Source organism: Pongo pygmaeus, chromosome 14 (genome assembly GCF_028885625.2).
Source record: "Pongo pygmaeus isolate AG05252 chromosome 14, NHGRI_mPonPyg2-v2.0_pri, whole genome shotgun sequence".
Taxonomy (NCBI): Eukaryota; Metazoa; Chordata; class Mammalia; order Primates; family Hominidae; genus Pongo; species Pongo pygmaeus.
In genome coordinates, this window is record NC_072387.2 from 109,811,653 (window position 1) to 109,831,925 (window position 20,273).

Below are 20,273 nucleotides of genomic sequence, written 5' to 3' on the forward strand. Positions count from 1 at the left end.
AAGAAATTAACAGAATGGGAAGTTTTAAACTCTACACCAACCTTTTCATGACCTACACAGCAGCAACGCTGCTACTCTTAGACAAACACCGCGGGGAAGGCTGTTCTGTTTATTTAAATTTGTAAATAGAAAACAGTTGTTTTTTACTTTCATTTTTCACCTCCTCCTACGCCCTCTTGGATTATTTCCTCCGCGGCCCCTAGCATGAGCCCCAACCAGGCCTCTCCTTTTCCCCACTTCTCTCAATTCCCACAGGAAGCCCGAGAGGTGAGGAGCTGAGGTTAGACACCAGGAGAGGCACCATCACACAAAAGCACAGCCGCAGAGTCCCACTGCCACCAGGCGACCCCCACCCACCCCAGTGCACAGCAGAGAGGGACAGGCATGTGGGGAGCCAGCAACGGACAAGATGGCTCTGGGGATCCTCATTCTGTGAAGACACCAACTCATTTCTCAAACACGGGATCCAGGAGACAGATAGCTCCTAAATGGAGGTGGCACACGCTCCGTGGGGTCCCTCATAGAGGAGTGCCACCCTCCACCCTGGCCACCCTGTGCTGCCCCAGAGTGGCCAGAAAGGAAGGTGGGAGCTAGCCCCATCCTCACTCAGAGGCCGGAAGGAGGAAGATGGCATCTCGCCAACTTCAGAGCTGAATGGCCTCTAGCCACACTGCTTCCAGTTCCCAGAGGAGCACCCATTGTTGCAGCTGGGACCCACCCAGGACGGGACTCCTGGAGTCAGGTGCACACCAGGTAACCCAGGACCACGCTGCGCACACCCAGTCTGCCCCTCTGCTCAGAACACAGAGGGATGGGAGGATGGCTTGGCAGTGGGAAGGCAAAAGAAGGCCTCTCTCACTCTGCCCCTGCCATACACACCCGCTGAGGGTGTTAGAAGCAGTGGAGGCAGAGCTGGCCCTAAGCAAAAGAAGAAAATAAACCCCACCTTGTCCTTCCTATGGGCAGCCCTCACCCCAATCTAACTACCCTTCCTATCCTCCAGCCTAATCCAGAGAAGCCCTTGGCTTGAGGGGATGAAGGGCTTGCGTTCTAGTCTCCACCCCAGCCCCACAGGCAGCCAGCCAGCCAGCCCCACACAGAGGGGCCTCCTCAAGGCCTCACTGGGAGCCTCCTGTCCCCAGCCAAGGAGCCCTACAGACCTGGGGAAAAGCAGGCCCCTCCGTAAGGCCCCTGGGTGGTGCGGAGGCCGGACTGGCTAGGCCTCCCACTGCTGGCCACTCCCAGGCCACGGGTTCCTAGGTCCCAACCACATCGGACTGCTCGCCATGCCCCTGCCCTCATCCCAAACTGCTTTGTTCAGACAAAACCACCTTGTTTCAGTCTCCCCAAATGTCCAGTTTATTATCTTCCTCATAACCCATGGTCCCTATTAGGGTAGTATCATGAGACTAAGACCTATGAGAGCCACAAATCTGGACCAAAGTCCCATTCCCTGAACAGAGACCCAAACGACGAGGGTCCCAGAAGAGAGTTCAGTCCTGATCAGAAACCCATGGTGCCTTAGTCCTTGAAGAACAAAACTCCAGGAAGAACATGCTGGAAGGCAAAGGGTATTCCCCCTCTTTCCCCACCCGCATCTCTGTGGTGCCATGGGTGGGCCCAGGTACCCTGGGAAAGGTGGGAGAGCAGCCAAGGGTGGGTGAGTGATCTCCACTGGGCTGACCAGGCACCCCCGATATGGGGAAGGGAGAGCTGCCCGACTCCTGAGCCAGGCGTAGGTGACAGGAAGAGGACCTTGCAGCTAATCTGATTAATTAGAAACCATACCTGTTTATATTTTGCGTAGCTCATCACAAGCCGCTTAGCCATATCACCCCCCTGTTATTAATTCTTGGGGTCTAAATTATGGGTAACACTATTAAAACATTATCAGAACTAATGAGAAACAATTACTTAGAAAATGAGCCGGGACAAGATTGAGTTGAGAACATCAGTGGTGATCACTGTAGATTAGTTTAATAAATCATCAGGTGCAAGGCAAGACTGACTGTATGTATGCAAAGCCCCGTCACGGGAAAATGAAATTGAGATTTTTTTTTTTTTGCATAATTTTTTCATTAATCTCAATAGGACCCGTGTGGTGTAGATTGCTTTATTCCCCTAATACCTTGCCTGAGGGGGGGTGCCCAATAATGTCTTCATTGTTTTACTGAGGTCTTAATGACAATCTGTGACAACCTCATTTTAATGTATAGAGGATTATATCAATACAGTCATGTTTTATTGAAATGGTGAAGGGAACTCCAGTCAGAGTCGGGCAGTGTCTGTGAGCACAAGTTAGGAAGTTTCTCGGCATCCGGGAGCGTTCCCGTCTGATGTCCCAGTGTTAGCCCTCCCGGCCGCCCTCCCGGGACGGCTGGGAAAACAGTCCTGCGGGATGAAGATTTCACTGCCTCCGATTTGAATTTGAAATTAACTCCTTCCCTGGCATATTTCGCTGGGCAGATAGAACAAACCATGTCGTTTTCCCCCCCATCTCTAAAATAGACATATTATTATCATTCACACTTTTGCACCCGGTCGTTTTGCGGGAGTTCGGGAAACTGACTTTCTTCATTGGGGACATTGTCATTTTCTAACGATGCCACGAGGAGAAAAAAAAGAATACGGGTTTTTTTGTTTTAATTGGAAGGACCTTGTGCTTTTATGATTTCAGTTTACCTTGGAAAACTGAATCTTCTGTGTTTTCTTTCTTTCCTCTAGTGCTAGAAAAGCAATGAATTGCACAAAACAGGTTCTGAGACGGCCCGCAGGCCCCGAGCTCGTGGACGCGGCCGAGGGTCGGGTGTGACCCGCGGAGCCCCTGCCAGGCTTCCCGGCTCATCTTCGCGGGGAGGGGGGAGGCATGACCAGACCCCAGCATTTCAGCGTGAAAGTCTCCGCCTTTCTTTCCGCGCTGTCTTTCCCGCGGGCAGAGCGGGGTACCTGAGTGCGGCCCCCACGGAGGATCCGTGACTTTCCCAGACCCCTTTTGGCGCGCTTGGGAACCGGCAGCTCTGCACGGGCTGGTTTTGGAGGGAGCGGTGTTCGTTTGTTTAAATTCCAGTTGTTATTTGGCAGCATATCGCCTTCCGAGTCAATAAGAATTGCCCACAACGTAAAGAGCGACTTGCGGGAAGGGGCCGAAGCCGTCGTTAGCGCCCGGGCGGCGGCGGCCACTCGAACCCCGTTTCCGCCGAGCGCGCTGCAGCCTGCGGGGCGAGTTCGTTTTGTTTTGCCAGAATCATTTGGGACTTCTTTGTCATTCATGCCCTTCCTTTTAACTGATTTTTTTTTTTTTTCCACTGTAAGTGACCGGCTGGGTTTGACTTTTGCTTCTTCCGACGGGAAGGGCACAGCGAGCCGGGGTGGGCGGCCCCTCGGGCAGGAGGGCGCGGGGGACACGCGGTGGCCGCAGACGCCGAGCCCCGCGGAGCCCCGAGGCCGCGTCCCCTGCGCCCCGGGTGTGCGCGGAGCCGGGGCCGGGGCCGAGGCCGAGGCCGGGGCGGGGGGAGTGTGGCGGCCCAGGAGGCCTGGACTGTGGGCCCCGCTCGCCCGCCCGCCGCGGGCCGCCCGGAGCCCGCGCGCCTGTCGCGCAGCCCGGCTGTAATGGTGGCAGATCAAAGGCGGCCCCGTGTCCCCGCGGAGCCCGGGACAATCCCGCGCCTTTGTGCGCTGTTGCTAGGAGCCCGAGAAACTAAGAGAAAGTGTCAGGAGCATGTTAATCAGACTCGTTACACTGTAACAATATCGTCTCTCTCGGGTCTCCCAGGCCCCAGCACCCCCGCGCACCCTGCGCGCAGGCCGGACACCTGCGCAGGGCCCTCCCGCCCGCCCTGGGGTCCCGCTGGACCTGGGGTCCTTGCAGCCCCGAATCCGCGCCCGAGCCACGCAGAACGACTAGCCCCGAGGGGCCCCGCAGGCTCCTGGTGCAGCTCCCTGGCCGTGGTCTCATTGACCGAAGCCCCGGCCTCACCCCGCCTGGCCGCGAGCCCGAGGGACGGACGCAGGGCCGATCCCGGTCCCCTGCTTTTCAGTCCTCCAGTCGAATCGCCCACGTTGTTCAATCACAGTATTCGAATCAAGAGGAAAATGAACATTCCCTTTATGGTAGCTTTTTGGTTATGAGTTTTTGCAAAACTGTTAAGTCAACTTTGCCGATTTCCCTTGGGAATCCCTGGAGGCCACTCTAAGTGGTAATCTCAAATTTAAGAAGGAAATGGGGAAATTTTGCTGAAAGTAAAGATGTCGCCGAATTTTTTGAAGGGATTTGCTTCATTCATTCATTTAGTCATTCAACAGACACCTGTTGAACCCGACTGGGTGCCAGAGGGGCCAGTCACAGGACTTATTCCAGATGAACTTTTCTTTTGAAATTAGAATGCCCTTGTGGAAGCCAAAGGAGGAGCAGAGGCCTAAAATAATGTCAAGTGTCAAAGCAAAAAGAAGTGCCATTGGCTGCTACAGTGTGTGATGATAACAAGAGAGGTGCGAATTAGGAATTAAAAACGTTTGAAAAACTGCAGGCCATATGCTTTGAAACCAGCCACTTTTTCCACCTTTCATCTCCCTCTCCCCTCCAGTTTTGGTGGGCAGGAGCTATGCCAGGCTGCAGTCCTCAACCCGTCAGAGGCCTGCCTGAGGTCTGAGGAGTGAGGCCAGGCCTTCTGTTTGTACACAGCCTTTCAAATGTGCAGAGAGACACACTCCATCCTGGCCCCATTCCCCCTTTGCTCTTACGCGGGGAATTGGAAAACTGTCCTCAGGCTTAGGGCTGAATTTGGCCAAGTTAAGGTGCTTTTCTCCCATACAAGCTCTTGCTCAAGAACAAACCCATTCTGGAAGGTGTAGAAGGGGGCCAGACTTCAGAGTCAAGCTACCCACACCTAAGTCACAGGACAAAGCTGGCTGTCACCAGGATGGGTGTAAGACAGCCTCTCAACTCACCTGTGTCTACCATTGACTGAGGAGGAATCCCAAAACTGTGTGAGACTCCTCTGTCGGTGAAAATTTCTCTCTCACTGTTGAGAGAGAAAACATGTAAACATGTTTACATGCAACATGTAAACATATAGAAAACTGGGTCGGGTGCAGTGACTTATGCCTGTAATCCCAGCACTTTGGGAGGCTGAGGTGGGCAGATCACTTAAGGTCAGGAGTTCAAGACCAGTCTGGCCAACATGGTGAAACCCCTTTCTCTACTAAAAATACAAAAAATTAGCCGGGTGTGGTGGCACATGCTTGTAATCCCAGCTACCCGAGAGGCTGAGGCAGGAGAATCACTTGACCCGGGAGGCAGAGGTTGCCCAAGATCCTGCCACTGTCCAGCCTGGGCAACAAGGGCAAAAATGCCGTCTCAAAAAAAAAAAAAAAGAAAGAAAACTGGACAGGTTCCCTGAGGATTGGAGCCCCAGGCCTGGAAGGAACTTTAGAGATTCCTTTCATTACATAAATAAAAGAGTTGATATGCTGAAAACTCCATCTTACAAAAAACAAGAGAGGCTGAACGCTGGCTATGTGATGATGTTACAATAGCTGGCTAAAGGGGAGAGATTCAGTGACAAGAAACTGGATTTCTTTGGTTTACATAACGCCAAATAGCTGGTTTGGCCGGGTTCTGTTTTGTTTTTAAACACAGAATCAAATTTCCTTCATAATCAGACACACTAATAGAATCAAGAGAGAAATGAACATTCCATTTTAGAGAGCTTTGTGGTGGAGAGTTTCTTCCGAAGACTCCACACTCTAGGCATCTGGCTTAATGTTAATAAGGGGCAGGGGGTTGGTCTTTTGAGTTCTGTGAAAGGAAGAACGTAAAAACCAACATGAACTTCTGGCTTCGATTTTCTGGGAGAACTGTGCTGGCTAATAACCCAAACCCCCAAGTGAGGACAAGGGCACATCCATTTTTCCCCATCTAATTTCTAGGGTCTGGAATTCCTGCGGTGGAATTCCAGGTGGAAGCTCTCGGGAGCTTCTCCCAGGCTGGCAGAAGGGAGCTCCGGCCACTGCCTGCCCCCGCCCCTGTGTATCCACATCAGTGACAGCATGGCTCTCTTAAGAGGCCCTGGCCACTGTCCACACTGATCTTTTCTGAAGCCTTTGCACAAGCTGTAACCCTCCCTTCTCTATGACACCCAACAAACGCCAAAGCATTCTTTAAGACACAGCTTGAAAGCCACTCCTGTGAGGTCCTCCCAGCTCCCCCAGAGGCAACTTGCTGCTCTTCCCTTAGTCCTTCTGTTGCATGGATTGGATTTTCATTATAGTGGTTGTTTAGATGTGTGTGTCCCCAAAAATAGTGTGGATGCCTTGAATATTGGACATTGTCACACATCTCTGATCCCTCTCCTGCTCTCGCCTCTCATCCCCAGCATGAACTTGTGGAAAACGTGTTCATTAAAATCAGGACCCTCCACTTAGGTTCTGATCCTGGCTTTACCACTAATGGGTTAGGTTACGTGCAGACAGAAGAAGAAGCCATTTATTCTCTCTGAACATCAGTTTCTTCAGCTACCCAAATAAAAACACCTAACTCCAAGAGTTGCTATGAGGATGTGGTAGTCAGAGAGATGCGCCATTTCCAGGATCCCCACTTGCCGGGCTGGGGAGATGCAGTCAGCAGACAACTCCCCACCCCACTGCCTTGCCCAAGACCCTTCCAGGGCCCCCCACCATTTTGGCCAGAGGTGGGACACACATGCCAGAATTTCCAGTGGGGTTAGCCAAGACTTTGTTGGGTCTCCTTAGCCATTCAACTTCTCCTTCACACTAATCCTGAGTTCTCCTTCCTTTCCTGGACGTTGTTCCCTAGCATCTTGCACCCTAAAGTCTGTCTGAGCATCTGCTTCTAGAGCTCCTAACCTGTGGCGGAGGATTAAATGAACTACTGTATTCAAAAGCACCTGGCATATGCTGGTTGCCAGGGGTTGGGGGTGGGGCAATGGGGAGTTACTGTTTAATGGGTACCGAGTTTCATTTTTGCAAGATGAAAAAAGTTCTGGAGAAGAGGAGGGCTATGGTGGCACAACGGTGTGAATGTACTTAATGCCACAGTGGTTAAAATTGTAAATCTTGTTTCTTATATTTTACCATAATTTCTTAAAATAATTTTCTTACAGAATGAATGTAAAATAAAGAGAAATAAAAACTAATAAATAAATACAGTATTTTTAAAGCACCTAGCATCATGCTTGGCACGTAGTAGGCATTCAGTAAAGATCAAGTGACTTCCACCCAGGGGCCAAACCTGCGCACAGTAGAGTTTGGGAATCCCACTGTGCAGAGCTGGTTGGAATATGTATTTCTACTCAGCGAACCCCATTTTCTCCTTTATTTTTATGTTTATTTATTTATTTATTTATTTATTTTGAGATAGGGTCTCACTCTTTCACCCATGCTGGATGTAGTGGTGAGATATTGGCTCACTGCAACCTCTGCCTCCCAGGTTCAAGCAATTTTCCTGCCTCAGCCTCCTAAGTAGCTGGGACTACAGGGGTGCACCACAACACCCTGCTAATTTTTGTATTTTTAGTAGAGATGGGGTTTCACCATGTTGGCCAGGCTGGTCTCGAGCTCCTAACCTCAGGTGATCCACCCGCCTCGGCCTCCCGAAGTGCTGGGATTACAGACATGAGCCACCTGGCCTGGCCTTCATATTTACTTTCATTACTAGATGAAGTATATGCTCTCACAGGAAAACATGTTCAAATTCTGGGACATACCAGAAAGGACGGCACACTCCTACAGCCACGTGCATTTTGGGGAGCTGCGTTGCTCTTTTGTTATCTCGTTGTTATTAACAATCTCCTAGCTCCATTGCTGGCCTATGGAAGTTTCTCTCAGTGCTGGAGGTGTTCTGACTGTAAACTCATCTGATCATTTTGTCCAGTCCCCTGATTTTGTAGACCCTTAAGGGCTGGAGGATTATGCAGTACCAACTCCTGGCTGAAGGGGGCACCATCCACATAGAAAAAAATGCAATGCTAGGGGCACCTCCTGGAGTTGTGCAACTACTGGCCCTGCTAGGGGACTTGCTCAAGGTCACACTGCTGGCAAAACCAAGACTACCACTAAACTCTCTAAATTCTCTCCACTAAACCACACAGCTCCCTCCTCGAGCTCCTCAGATTCATGCTTCCACATCAGGTTCCCCAGTTCATCAATTCTGTAGGGTGAGCAAGCTCCAAATGTGTTTTTTGAAACAATGAGAAAAATAACGAAGCCTCCTTTTCAGCAACTGCCTCCCTCAGAGACAGTGCCTGACCCCAGCAAAGATATTCGAATTCATCACAATTCAAACAACCAGTCATCAAAAACACAGCCAGGAAGCTCTGCCACCAGGCCAGTGCCACTTCGCAATACACCTTGATGTCCCCTGGCCCCTGTAGGTCCCCCAGACTCAACATGCCCCTGCACATTTTGCAGGATTTTCTGCTGGGGGCTGGTCTGAATGGCTGGAAAATGTCTTGGGTTGTCTAAGGGAAGAAGGCCCGGTGCAGGCATGAAGTGGATGCCAGCGCCAAGGACAGAGCCTGCAGTGCCATGCTGAGCTGGCTCCCTCGACACCACCTCTTGGCTGTGGGCCTCGCTCCCATGCTCCATCCCCCATGGGCACCGTTCTTTGCATCATCTCTCCTTCCATCTAGTCCTGCTAGATTCTTCCTTCTGCCTTGTAATTTTACCTTCTCTTCCTTCCTCCCCTCACAATTCCAAAAGCAAAAATAACAAATGTAGGAAAGAAAACAACAACACGGGCAAACTATGTTTTTCTAATTCTGTGTGTGTTTTGGAGGCAAATCGAATGTCTTAGACCATGAGCTGCTTGCAGGACATTCCGCAGTCTTTCTTGACTGTGGGCTTGGCACAGGATATTTACGGTGTCCATTTTACTAGAGAGACCCCGAGTGCATAGACAGATAATACTGTACTTTGGGAATCAAAGTAGAAATGTCAGTGAGGCTGCTCATTAGTAAATTAAATTTTGCTGCCAAAGTTGACATTTCTTTGTGTGTTTTTTTTGGATTTTTTTGTTTTGTTGTGTTTTTTTGTTTGTTTGTTTGTTTGTTTGAGATGGAGCCTTGCTCTGTCACCCAGGCTGGAGTCCAGTGGTGCAATTTCAGCTCACTGCAACCTCCACCTCCCGAGTTTAAGTGATTCTCCTGCCCTAGCCTCCACAGTACCTCGGATTACAAGCACGTGCCACCATGCCTGGCTAATTTTTGTATTTTTAGTAGAGACGGGGTTTCATCATGTTGGCCAGGCTGGTCTCGAACTCCTGACCTCAAGTGATCCACCCACCTTGGCCTCCCAAAGTCAAAGCTGCTATTCCCAATATCCTGCCTTTGATCATGCTGTCTTAATGCAAAGCCAACATTCAGCTTCTATGTAAGTCATAAGGAAGATGATGATCTGCAAATTGGTGATTGAAACTCATTTGAGAGCCTAGAGTGATGCTTATAAATGAGAAAGTTTAACTTCACATCAAGTTTACATGTACATACAAACTCATAAAGTATACCTTTTATAACAGTATAAACTCATAAAATGTTATTTCTATCCTATTCTTAACCTTATTCCTTTTGGGGGAGATATTACCAGAAAGGTAACAACAAATGATTAGTATAAAAACAGATATTTTCAAATTATGAGAAACATTCCATTTTAGGTTACGAGAATGTGACCCAAGATGATAATTTTCATAATTTTGCCTCATAAAAGCGTTTTTAAAATATGACCAGTCTTTGTGTCATATAAGGAATTTTAAATTGTCAAATATATGAGAATACTTAAGGTAAATGTTTTCAAAATAAATAGCCAATGAATGGGCTATGAATTTGCATGCACTGCCTATGAAAATGAGCATATTTTAAAGTGGTTTGTTCAGAAGGCGCCACTGGCCTTTTCTCTTCCTTCTCAAAGGGCATATGTGTTAGATTAGTGCTCAGAAAAGAGAACATGTTTTCATAGCCTCCAGTGTAGCATTTATAAAAATTGTGATGATTTTAGGACTGCACCTTCATTTTTTGAATTTTCAGAACTTGTCCCTTTTTACTTTTATTTTCTTTCAACAAAACGAAGACCTAAGAACCCCTTTAAGAAATGTTATCCATTCCCACAGAGTCCCAGTTTGTTGACCTTCAGGCCACAGAGTAAAACCCTCCTTTTAAGTCAAGCATTCCCCATTGGGAAGCACTCCAGCTTTTTCTTTTTATGAGGAACTTTAACTGCTGGACTTAATTTAATTATTGTATTTTGTACATACTCCCAGAAGCCCCAGGGCATGAGCTTTACTTTTTTCAAAACTTTCAAATAAATATCTTTTAGGATCGCACATTTCTGATGGCAGTGTTCCGTCTTTGACTTGTATTTCTAATCCAAATACTGAACTTGGATCTTTCTATTTCCTGTGACCTATCAATGGATGGGTTTCAACCTTAGCATCACTTTGCCACAGACCGTCTTAATGAGCAGACACAGGCATGCAATCATTTGAGTTCTTAGTGCAGGAGCCTAGATTTCATAACAAGAAAATAAAAACCATCTCCAAAGTTGAACTACATTTTAAAACCTGGCTAGTTCTGGAGACATGGTCTTCAATAAGGAGGGTTGCTAGGCAGACATTGCCATGAAATCAGGAGCCTGCTGGCCCCATGGCCGCAGTCTGCCACCATCTGTCTTTAAAGTTCCTTTAAGGTGCTCCCCCAGCACTGGCTACTCCTCCCCTATCCCAGCAGAGGCTCATTGCAAACACACTGACACACACACACACACACACATGCACGCACACACACAGACACATGCACACAGGGAATTGTCATCCTTAGCAAACAGCAAAAAGTCAGTATCTCTATTTCTTATCTCTCTTTATCCATAAACATTTCTTTTTGATCCTTTCGATTTCCATGATTTCCACCTGGAAATCAAAAACTTTGACATCTTGACTCTTAAAGGTGAAAAATAAATTTGTTTTGAATAACTGGCTTAAAACTTACTTAGGAATATAAAAATGTGAAGCAAACATAACTTTTCTAAATTCATAAGATCTGCCCAAAATACTCTGTGAAGTTTGCGTCCCTTATGAAGGAAGTTTAATTTGTGGACTTCCATGAAATCTGAATTTAGGAAGAAGATGTTTTTAAGTAGCATTATCTGCAAAATGAATCTGATTTCCTTACTTACTTTTGTTTAAAAATTTAAATTACAGCCTGAGCAACAAAGCAAGACCCCATCTCTACAAAATAAAATTAAATGTAAGAAAATTAGGCTGGCTTGGTGGCACACATCTGTGGTCCTAGCTACTCAGGAGGCTGATGTGGGAGGATCACTTGAGCCCAGGAGTTCAAGGCTGCAGTGAGCTGTGATCGTGCCACTGCACTCCAGCCTGGATGACAGAGTGAGACCCCTCTCTTAAAAAAGAAAAAAAAAATACACACCTTTTTAATTATAGAAAGCACAGCATTTTGTTGCCAAAGAAGGACTTAGAGGTCACCTAAGCCAATGGACTGGATCTTGGCTGATATTAGAATTATTTCTTGGGCTTATTAGAATTAGAATAATTAGAATTATCATTTAGTAAATACTAATATCTGGGCCCCACCCCAAACTAATTAAATCAGACTCTAGTCTAACCCCTCATTTTGCAGATTAAAAAGAGAAACAGCCAGACAGAACTCCCGGACCTCGAAAGGTGAAATGTGGCCTTTCCATTCGCAGTCAAAGGGACAACATTGTAACATGATTTGGGAACTCCTGGCTATGCTAAACTTTAAAAAGCAAAGTTCAAACCAGTTTCCATAATTATGTTTGGGTCTCATGAATTGATTTGATAAGTAAGAGTTGACTGATTCCTCACACATGACCTAATTTCTAATTTTATACACATTCACATCCCTGAATGATGGCAGAAGAGGCTGAAGTAGCCATCATGTTGAAATGTCTCATGCTAAATTTTCAAAATCAGCCACACGTGTATGGATGGCTGTCTTGTAAATGTCACCTGAAAGAAAAGTGTGGCTTCTACAATGGCAGTGTCGTGCTTCATAACTAATATTCCATAATTTAATTTTTCTCATATATACTTAAAGCATATAAGTAAAAAGCAGTATTTTTCCCAGTGTCAGCTCAAAACTGTACAGTTTTTATGAAAATGGAGACAAAGACGTCAAGTAACAGCTCAGCCAAGTGAGTCCCACAGCCCCCCAAGGCAGAGGTGAGCTTAGCTGCCCTCCCTGGGGGTCTCAAGAGAGCAAAAGAGGCCCTGAAAGGGCAGCCTCCCTCTTGTAAGAAGCTCAACTGGGAGCTCAGCGGGCTTTGAGCCATCTTTGCAAAGACAGCTTGTCCCGCCCTGCCTCCCCCAGAACAGTACACCTCCCCCACCTTTTCTGCTCCCCCACATCTGCCTCCTTTGCTTCTTTCCCCACAGGGCTGGCCTGCTCACAGGTCTCAGAGGGAAAGGGGGCGCTTCACACTGGAGGGTCTGGTCCTAGGCTGTTCTCTCCAGCCGAGGACCTCCCGGGAGAGATCCAGAAAGCTTTGATCACAATTATTTGCCTTAGGCTAAAAGACCTCTGGTTGGCCACTCCTCTAGGATCTTAATAAGGCCAGGACCTAGGATCACAGATGGATACCTGTTTTTCTTTTTTTTTAATAAAGGGAATGCTGAACTGCAATGACCATTACTGTAGAGTTACAACAAGAGGGTAAAGTTCATACATGGCGACCTGTGTCAAATCCGTCCATTGAGCTACCCTCCAGCACATATTTACTGAGCTTCTGTTATGTGCCTGTGGTGAGTGACATGACATCATTGTGTTAGTGACTGGCCAAAAGGGTGTCTTGAAGCCGCCCTAGGGCCCTTCTGGCCCTGTTCTAGGAAGTGAAAGCTGGGGGCAGTGGAGCCCTTTCTTATTCTGTCCATCCACCCTCCCCCACCCCCATTCTGTTCCAATTATTCTTCATTATCCTTCAAAGCAAACTTGCAAGTCAGCCAAGAACCAAGCTCCAGGTGTGAGACCAAAAAAAAAAAAAAGAAAAGGGGGAAGAAATCTAAAAGTATCTTAGATGGAAATTTTCATGCAGCCATAAAAAAGGGTTTTGTTGTTGTTGTTTTTGCTTTTTTTTTTTTTTTAGATCAAACATGTTTTGTTGTTGTGGTGGTGGTTGTGGTTGTTTTTGAGACAGGGTCTCTGTCTGTCGCCCAGGCTGGAGTACAGCTGCACGATCTCGGCTCACTGCAGCCTCGACCTCCCCGGCTCAAGCCATCCTCCCACCTCAGCTGGGACCCCACCCAAGTAGCAGGAACTACAGGCCTGCGCCACCACTCCCAGATCATTTTTGTATTTTTTGTAGAGACGGGGTCTCACCATGTTGCCCAGTCTGTTCTTGAACTCCTAGGCTCAAGAGATCCACCCACCTCAGCCTCCCAAAGTGCTGGGATTACAGGCATGAGCCATGACACTCTGCCAGATTCAACATGTTTAATGGCAAAAGGGAAAATGCTGAGAAGTTTGCCTCCATTTGGTTATTTCACTTTGTTCCTTTTACACTTTCCTGTACATTCCAAATGGACTACAATGAGCACCTGTCACTGTGATCAAGAAATAAAATAAACAATAAAATAAGTAAATGTCACTACAGGGGATTTTGGAGTTTCCCTACTTTCTAAAATGGACATTTATAAGTTTTCAAATCAGAAAAATGTCTGTTAAGATTTCATTTTATTGTTTTACATAAGAATAATCAGATGTGAGGAAAATAAGTGTGAGTGAAAATCAGAATTTGAATGGGAACTGAAGGACCTCCAGAGCTTTTTTGAGTTTTTTTGGGTTTTCTTTTTTTCTTTTTTCTTTTTTTTCTTTTCTTTCTTTCTTTTTTTTTTTTTTTTTTTTTTTTTTTGAGAGAAAGTCTTGCTCTGTCACCCAGTGGTGCAATCTCGGCTCACTACAACCTCCGCCTCCGGGTTCAAGCAATTCTCCTGTCTCAGCCTCCTGAGTAGCTGGGATTACAGGTGCCTGCCACCACGCCCAGCTAATTTTTGTATTTTTAGTAGAAACGGGGTTTCTCCATGTTGGCCAGGCTGGTCTCGAACTCCTGACCTCAGGTGATCCACCCTCCTCGGCCTCCCAAAGTGCTGGGATTACAGGCGTGAGCCACCGTGCCCGGCCTTGAGTTCTTATTATTACAAGATGACTCAGATTTGGGCTGGAGAGCATTTTAAAACATTAAAAACATTTTCTGCCTATCAAATGCATTAATCCTTTCTTGAGGATTAAGAAAGAATTAATCCCTCCAAGGATGGGCAGCCCCACAGCGGGTGGCTTGGAAAATACTTGGCTTCGTGCATCTGCAGACTTATTGTTTTCTTTGACCCTTTGCGTCTAGATCTGGGAATTTGTCCTAAAGAAATTCTGTAATCCAGAATATCAAAAAAGCCTCATTGGCAAATACTACTTTATTCACAGTTGCATCATGTAAATTACAGAGGTATGGCTAAGTCAACCGCGAGACATTTACTTGATGGAATATTAGACAGCCACTAAAACTGGTGCTTCTGAAGGTGATAAGAAAATGCTTTTCCTATAAAGTCAAGTTCAGAAACATACCAAGCTGCGAATGCGAGTCTGGAGCTGAACTGCCTGGCTCTCCTGCTTCTTAGGCTTCTTAGCTAAGTAACCTTGAGCAAGATCCTAACATCCCTGTGCCTCAGTCTTATTATCTGTGAAATGGGGGTAATAATAGTACCTACCTCCTAAGGGCTCTTTTGAGCCTGAAATGAGTTAATACATACAAAGCACAGTGCCTGGCACACTGTAGGCACTGGACAAGTGTTGGCTCCTATAATTATTACCTGTGATTATAACCATGTTAAAAAGAAATCACAACACTGGAAGAAAATACAATAAAATGTTAGCAATTGTAGTGTTTGGGTGATAAGACTACTAGTGATTTTTATTTTTTCTTCTTTTTACATTTTTGTATTTCCAAATTTTTCACTAACTATACATGAATTTTTTTTAATTGGGCCTGATGGGTCACACCTGTAATCCCAGAGACTCAGGAGGCTGAACTAGGAGGATTGCCTGAGGCCAAGAGTTCAAAACCAGCCTGGCAACATAGCATGACCCCCCTATCTCTAAAAAATAAATAAATAAAGCTGGGTATGGTAGTGCTTGCTTGTAGTCCCAGCTACTCAGGAGACTGAGGTGGGAGGATCAGTTTGAGCTCAGGAGTTTGAGGCCAGCCTGGCCAGCATAGCAAGACTCCATCTCAAAAAAAATTAAAAAGACCCTGAATAGAGAGCCGCAGCAGGTGGTTTCATATAATCTGAAACATCCAGGTGCCAAGACTGTGGGCATGGGCGTGTGAGGGACTCCTCCTGACTGTGCCCCATGGGTACCTCTCATCCCAGGGAGGATGGTCAGGCTGTGCTGAGTGGTGGACAGCACTCAGACTGGCAAAAAAGTAACCTGAGCTCCAGTCACCTGTTCCCTGCAAGTTCTTGGAAAGAGCTTTTTCCTTCTCTACAAGGAGGAATCTGATGCAACTGACATTCTCAATAGCTACAGAGAACTTGCAAAGGAGTAGAGAGAATGTTTGAGGTCCAGCCTTGGTGTAGAGAAGTGGCAGAAAAAGAAATCCTGAAAGGTGTCATGCTTGGCTCCAGCTCTGTGCTCTCAGAACTCCCTTCCTCCTGGGCAGAGGCCCATCTGCTCTGTTTACACACCTGGACCTGGTGTGAAGGGAGGTTTGGAGGAGGGTAGCTCCCTGACCACTTGTGGAATCGTTCCTGCTTCCAAGCAGCACGCTACAGGCCAGCCTTCAAAGAAAGACCAGAAGCCAAGTGCACTCTGTCATCACTTAATAATGCTTGAAGCTTTTCATATAACAAAAGGAATGAAGCAGCCCCGCCTCGCAGTGTGGAAGCCTGATCATTCTTCCATCGGCTCTGCACCAAAAAGCTTTTCCTGAGCTTTGAATATTAGATCTGACCAATATGGGCAACCAATGCCCTTAGTAAGGTAAAATAGGAATAAAATAGCTGTTTGCAATGTTATTTCACCACACAGCGTGGTAGGGAGGGAACTGATATGTTGCAATGCAAAGTAATCAGTAGTATTGTTTGTAGAACAGACAAGTGTGTCCAATTTAAAGAATATCAACATCATTTTTCTATATCATACTCTTGTGAAGTTGGATTCAACCACAGAGGCAGAAAGTTGGTCTACTTTGCTCGTTCCTGGCAACTAGCATGGTGCCTGCCCCTAATACATTTTCATTGAATGAATGAATCAATGAGTTAATGAATAAATAAACAAATGGGAGGTGTTCTCCTTTATATTGTGTTAGAGGCTGAAGATATAGAAATATGTAACTCAGAGTCCCATTCCACAAGCCCATGCTAGTGAGCCAACACAAACAAAAAACAACTCAAATTCAATGTGATTAATTCCTAAAATCATAGCACTAACATTCAGTAGTCATATCGAGCTCTTCCTTTATGTCAGGTACCTAGACAAAGCGGAACAGAAAACCCTTCAAAAGTTCAGTCTAGTCTGGAAAACAAACATGAAGCAAAGAAGGCACAATACCATATGGAAAAGCAAGACAGAAATATGTACATGGCAGAGAGGCTGCACAGTGTCATTTAATCGCAAAGACTCTGTTATTAGACTGCTTGAATACACAAAGCTGTGTTACCTTGGACACGTTACTTCACCTCTCTGGGCTTCAATTGTCTCATTCTGTAAAATGGTGATATTACTGGAACTCATCTCATAGGGTTATTAGTAAGTGAGTGAATATTTGTAAAACAGGATAGTGCCCAGCACATACTAGTAACAAATGTAAAATACATGAAACAAATAAATATTTCCTGTGTCTTCTGAATTTTAAACTCTCATCAAAAACTCTCTGTTTGGCTTTGCCTTTGTAAATGACTGATTTTTCTCCTGTGATAGGACTCATGACCCAACACCACTCCAATGCTGTGGACTCAGGTTAATACAAGAAGGAACAGTTAGATTGCTATCTGTTTGTGGAAAATAATGAGTATTTGTCAGAAGAAGAAAACTGTCAATGCTGAAAAATACCTATACATGGATTGTAAATACATTCTAAACAACTGCTACTCCCCTCTGGGTCAAGGGCAGACATTGCTAATTAACCTCAGTATCCTTTCCAACTGCATCTAGATTCAGGCTCAGTATCCTTTCCAACTGCATCTAGATTCAGGCTCAGAATCCTTTCCACCTATGTCTAGATTCAGTCTCAGTATCCTTTCCAACTGCATCTAGATTCAGGCTCAGAATCCTTTCCACCTATGTCTAGATTCAGTCTCAGAATCCTTTCCACCTATGTCTAGATTCAGTCTCAGAATCCTTTCCAACTATGTCTAGATTCAGGCTCAGTATCCTTTCAAACTGCATCTAGATTCAGGTTCAGTATCCTTTCCAACTGCATCTAGATTCAGGCTCAGTATCCTTTCCAACTGCATCTAGATTCAGGCTCAAAATCCTTTCCACCTATGTCTAGATTCAGTCTCAGAATCCTTTCCACCTATGTCTAGATTCAGTCTCAGAATCCTTTCCAACTATGTCTAGATTCAGGCCCAGAATCCTTTCCAACTATGTCTAGATTCAGGCTCAGTATCCTTTCAAACTGCATCTAGATTCAGGCTCAGCATCCTTTCCAACTGCATCTAGATTCAGGCTCAGTGTCCTTTCCAACTGCATCTAGATTCAGGCTCAGTATCCTTTCCAATTATTTCTAGATTCAGGCTCAGCATCCTTTCCAACTATGTCTAGATTCAGACTCAGTATCCTTTCCAACTGTGTCTAGATTCAGACTCAGAATCCTTTTCCAAACAGGGTTCCAAGTAGTGACTACTAATCAGGACCTGCTGGTATCTCTGAACTAAACCTTATCCGTATGGTCAGCCTCAGGGTTGTTTTCTTCATCAGACACACTGGGCTGCCTTCCAAGCTCCCTGCTGCCAGGAGCCACGTTGCAACTGCCTATCTCCCATGACTGATGCCCAGCTCCCCAAATGTCCTTTCGGGCCCCACTCCCAAGAGAACAACAATAGAGTAGGTTCTACCTGTAGGGAGAACAGCAATAGAGTAGGTTCTACCCAGCCTTTCCTTACAGATTCTTCAGTTTGCAGAAGAAAGAGCATAGGCTTTGGGTACAGTCCTGCAGCCACTAACTCTGTGACCTTAGCCAAGCAAGCTGCTTAACCTCTCTGAGCCTCAAATTCCTCCTAGGTAAATAAGACCTCCCTCTAGGGATTGCTGCAAGGATTAAATGCAATAATGTTTGTACACGGACCAGCTGGGATGGGCTCTCCAGAAATGGTAGAGCCATGATCAGTAATCCAGCCTGGCTTCCCACCAGTCAGGAACAAGGCCCTCAACACTTCCTCCCTGGGGTCCCGGCATAAACAGGAGCCATGGCCAAGAGAGGGCTGGATGCTCCTGGTGAAGCCACTGTTGCCCCCGACTCACACACAGCATTGGCTGTAGATAAAGCCACATCACAGGGGCTCAGACAGTTGGGAAGCAGTGAAAGCTGGTGGGGCTGGGAAGGGAGGGAACCTTGGGCGGGAGGGAGGGAACCTGGGGTGGGGAGGGAGGGAATCTTAGGAAATGATGGGAGTGGGCATTAGAGTGGGCATTTTCCTCCCATAAGTGGAGAGGGTGCCCTCTGGCATGGACTAGGGGCAAGATGAGGTGGACAGTGTCTCTCCACTGGCCTTCTCCAGCTCTTCTAATGCAGGGCCCATTTACCTGAGATGCTCTATTCTGGAGCCACGCTGATTACCTCCTCCCAGCTGGCCCTCTGTGTGGACAACTCAGTAATAAGTTCCTGTCCCCTCTCCAACTGGAAAGTTGTTCATGAGAAGCTCTGACTTGGCCTCCTCCCTCGGACTCTGCCTCTGACCTCTAATTCAGCCTCCTCCCTCTGACTGTCTCCAACCTCTAAATCAGCCTCCTCCCTCTGACTCTGCCTCCTCCCTCTGACTCTGTCTCCAACCTCTAATTCAGCCTCCTCCCTCTGATTCTGCCTCCAACCTCTAATTCAGTCTCCTCCCTCTGACTCTGCCTTTGACCTCTGACTCTGTCTCCAACCTTTAATTCAGTCTCCCACCTCCGACTCTGCCTCTGACCTCTGACTCTGTCTCTGACCTCTAATTCAGCGTCCTCCCTCTGACTCTGCCTCCTCCCTCTGACTCTGCCTCCTCCCTCTGACTCTCTCTCTGACCTTCAATTCAGCCTCCTCCCTCTGGCTCTGTCTCCTCTCTCTGACTCCACCTCCTCCCTATAACTTGTTTCTCCCCTCTGACTCTTTCTCCTCCCTGTTTCTCCCTTTGATTCAGCCTCCTCCCTCTGATTCTGCCTCTTCCCTAGAACTTGCCTCCTCTCTCTGACTCTGCCTCCCTCTGACCTCTCACTCTGTCTTGGCCTGCTGTCACCAGGTGTATGCCTACTCTCCCCCACCACCACATCCTCTTGCTCCCTGTTCCAGAGGAATTGGCCCTGCACTCTTCAAACCCAGGCAACGCTCAAGCACAGCGCTGGCATCTCTAGGTCATCCTGGGGACGGTCATCCCCGGGACGGTCATCCCCGGGACAGCCGCGAGAGCCTCCTCTCCTCCCCACGTGAGCTGGTGTAGGATTGACTCTTATCTGTCGGTCAAGAATCGCTGAGGCAAACACCACACCCAGCCACTCTTCCTGGGCCCAGCCTGCCATTTAACAACTGCAGCCCAGCGCCCTATATGTAAAAGGCTCTGTCAACATTTCCATTATAGGGTTCTCTTCCGAGAGTTTACAAGCCAACTGGGAAAACAAAATGAGCCCAGGCGGAAAGTTTGCCTTACAAGGGAGCAAATCGGTGCGAAAAGAGCACGGTGCAGCTGCGTTCTTGGAGACCAGGAGACTCCGCATTGAAATCTCGGCCAATTTAATGTCTACATTAAAAACGGATTTGTGTGAAATGCAGCCGCTTCTTTTAATTGCTCCAAATAAATATCCTGGGTAATTTTAAGAAAGGCTTCTGCGGTGGCTTCCCAGCAATGCAAGACATCTCTTACCAGGAAGTGCTTTGGGGTATTGTCTGCTGAGAAAGGTGTTACATAAATTGAAACTCCTTTTGCTCAGAGCTGAGTCCTGAAAGTTCATGCAGTGAGAAACATTTCTCACCATGCACAAACTGTGAATTGTATATCAAATTAAACTTTCTGATTAAAATCTGCATTGTCGGACCTCCTGCTG

General features: G+C 46.8%; 1 protein-coding gene across 2 annotated transcripts in view; it reads left to right on the forward strand.

Annotated features, from left to right (window-relative positions):
* CLYBL (citramalyl-CoA lyase) overlaps positions 1-7,056 on the forward strand; it is a 299,050-nt gene extending 291,994 nt beyond the window's left edge. The window contains exon 8 of one of the 2 annotated variants that reach the window (XM_063651083.1): positions 256-823. The gene's annotated coding sequence lies outside the window, so the exon portion shown is untranslated. Of the gene's footprint in view, positions 1-255 lie in introns of both variants that reach the window. The other variant, XM_063651077.1, reaches the window with a different exon arrangement.
* Positions 7,057-20,273: the final 13,217 nt, after the last annotated feature.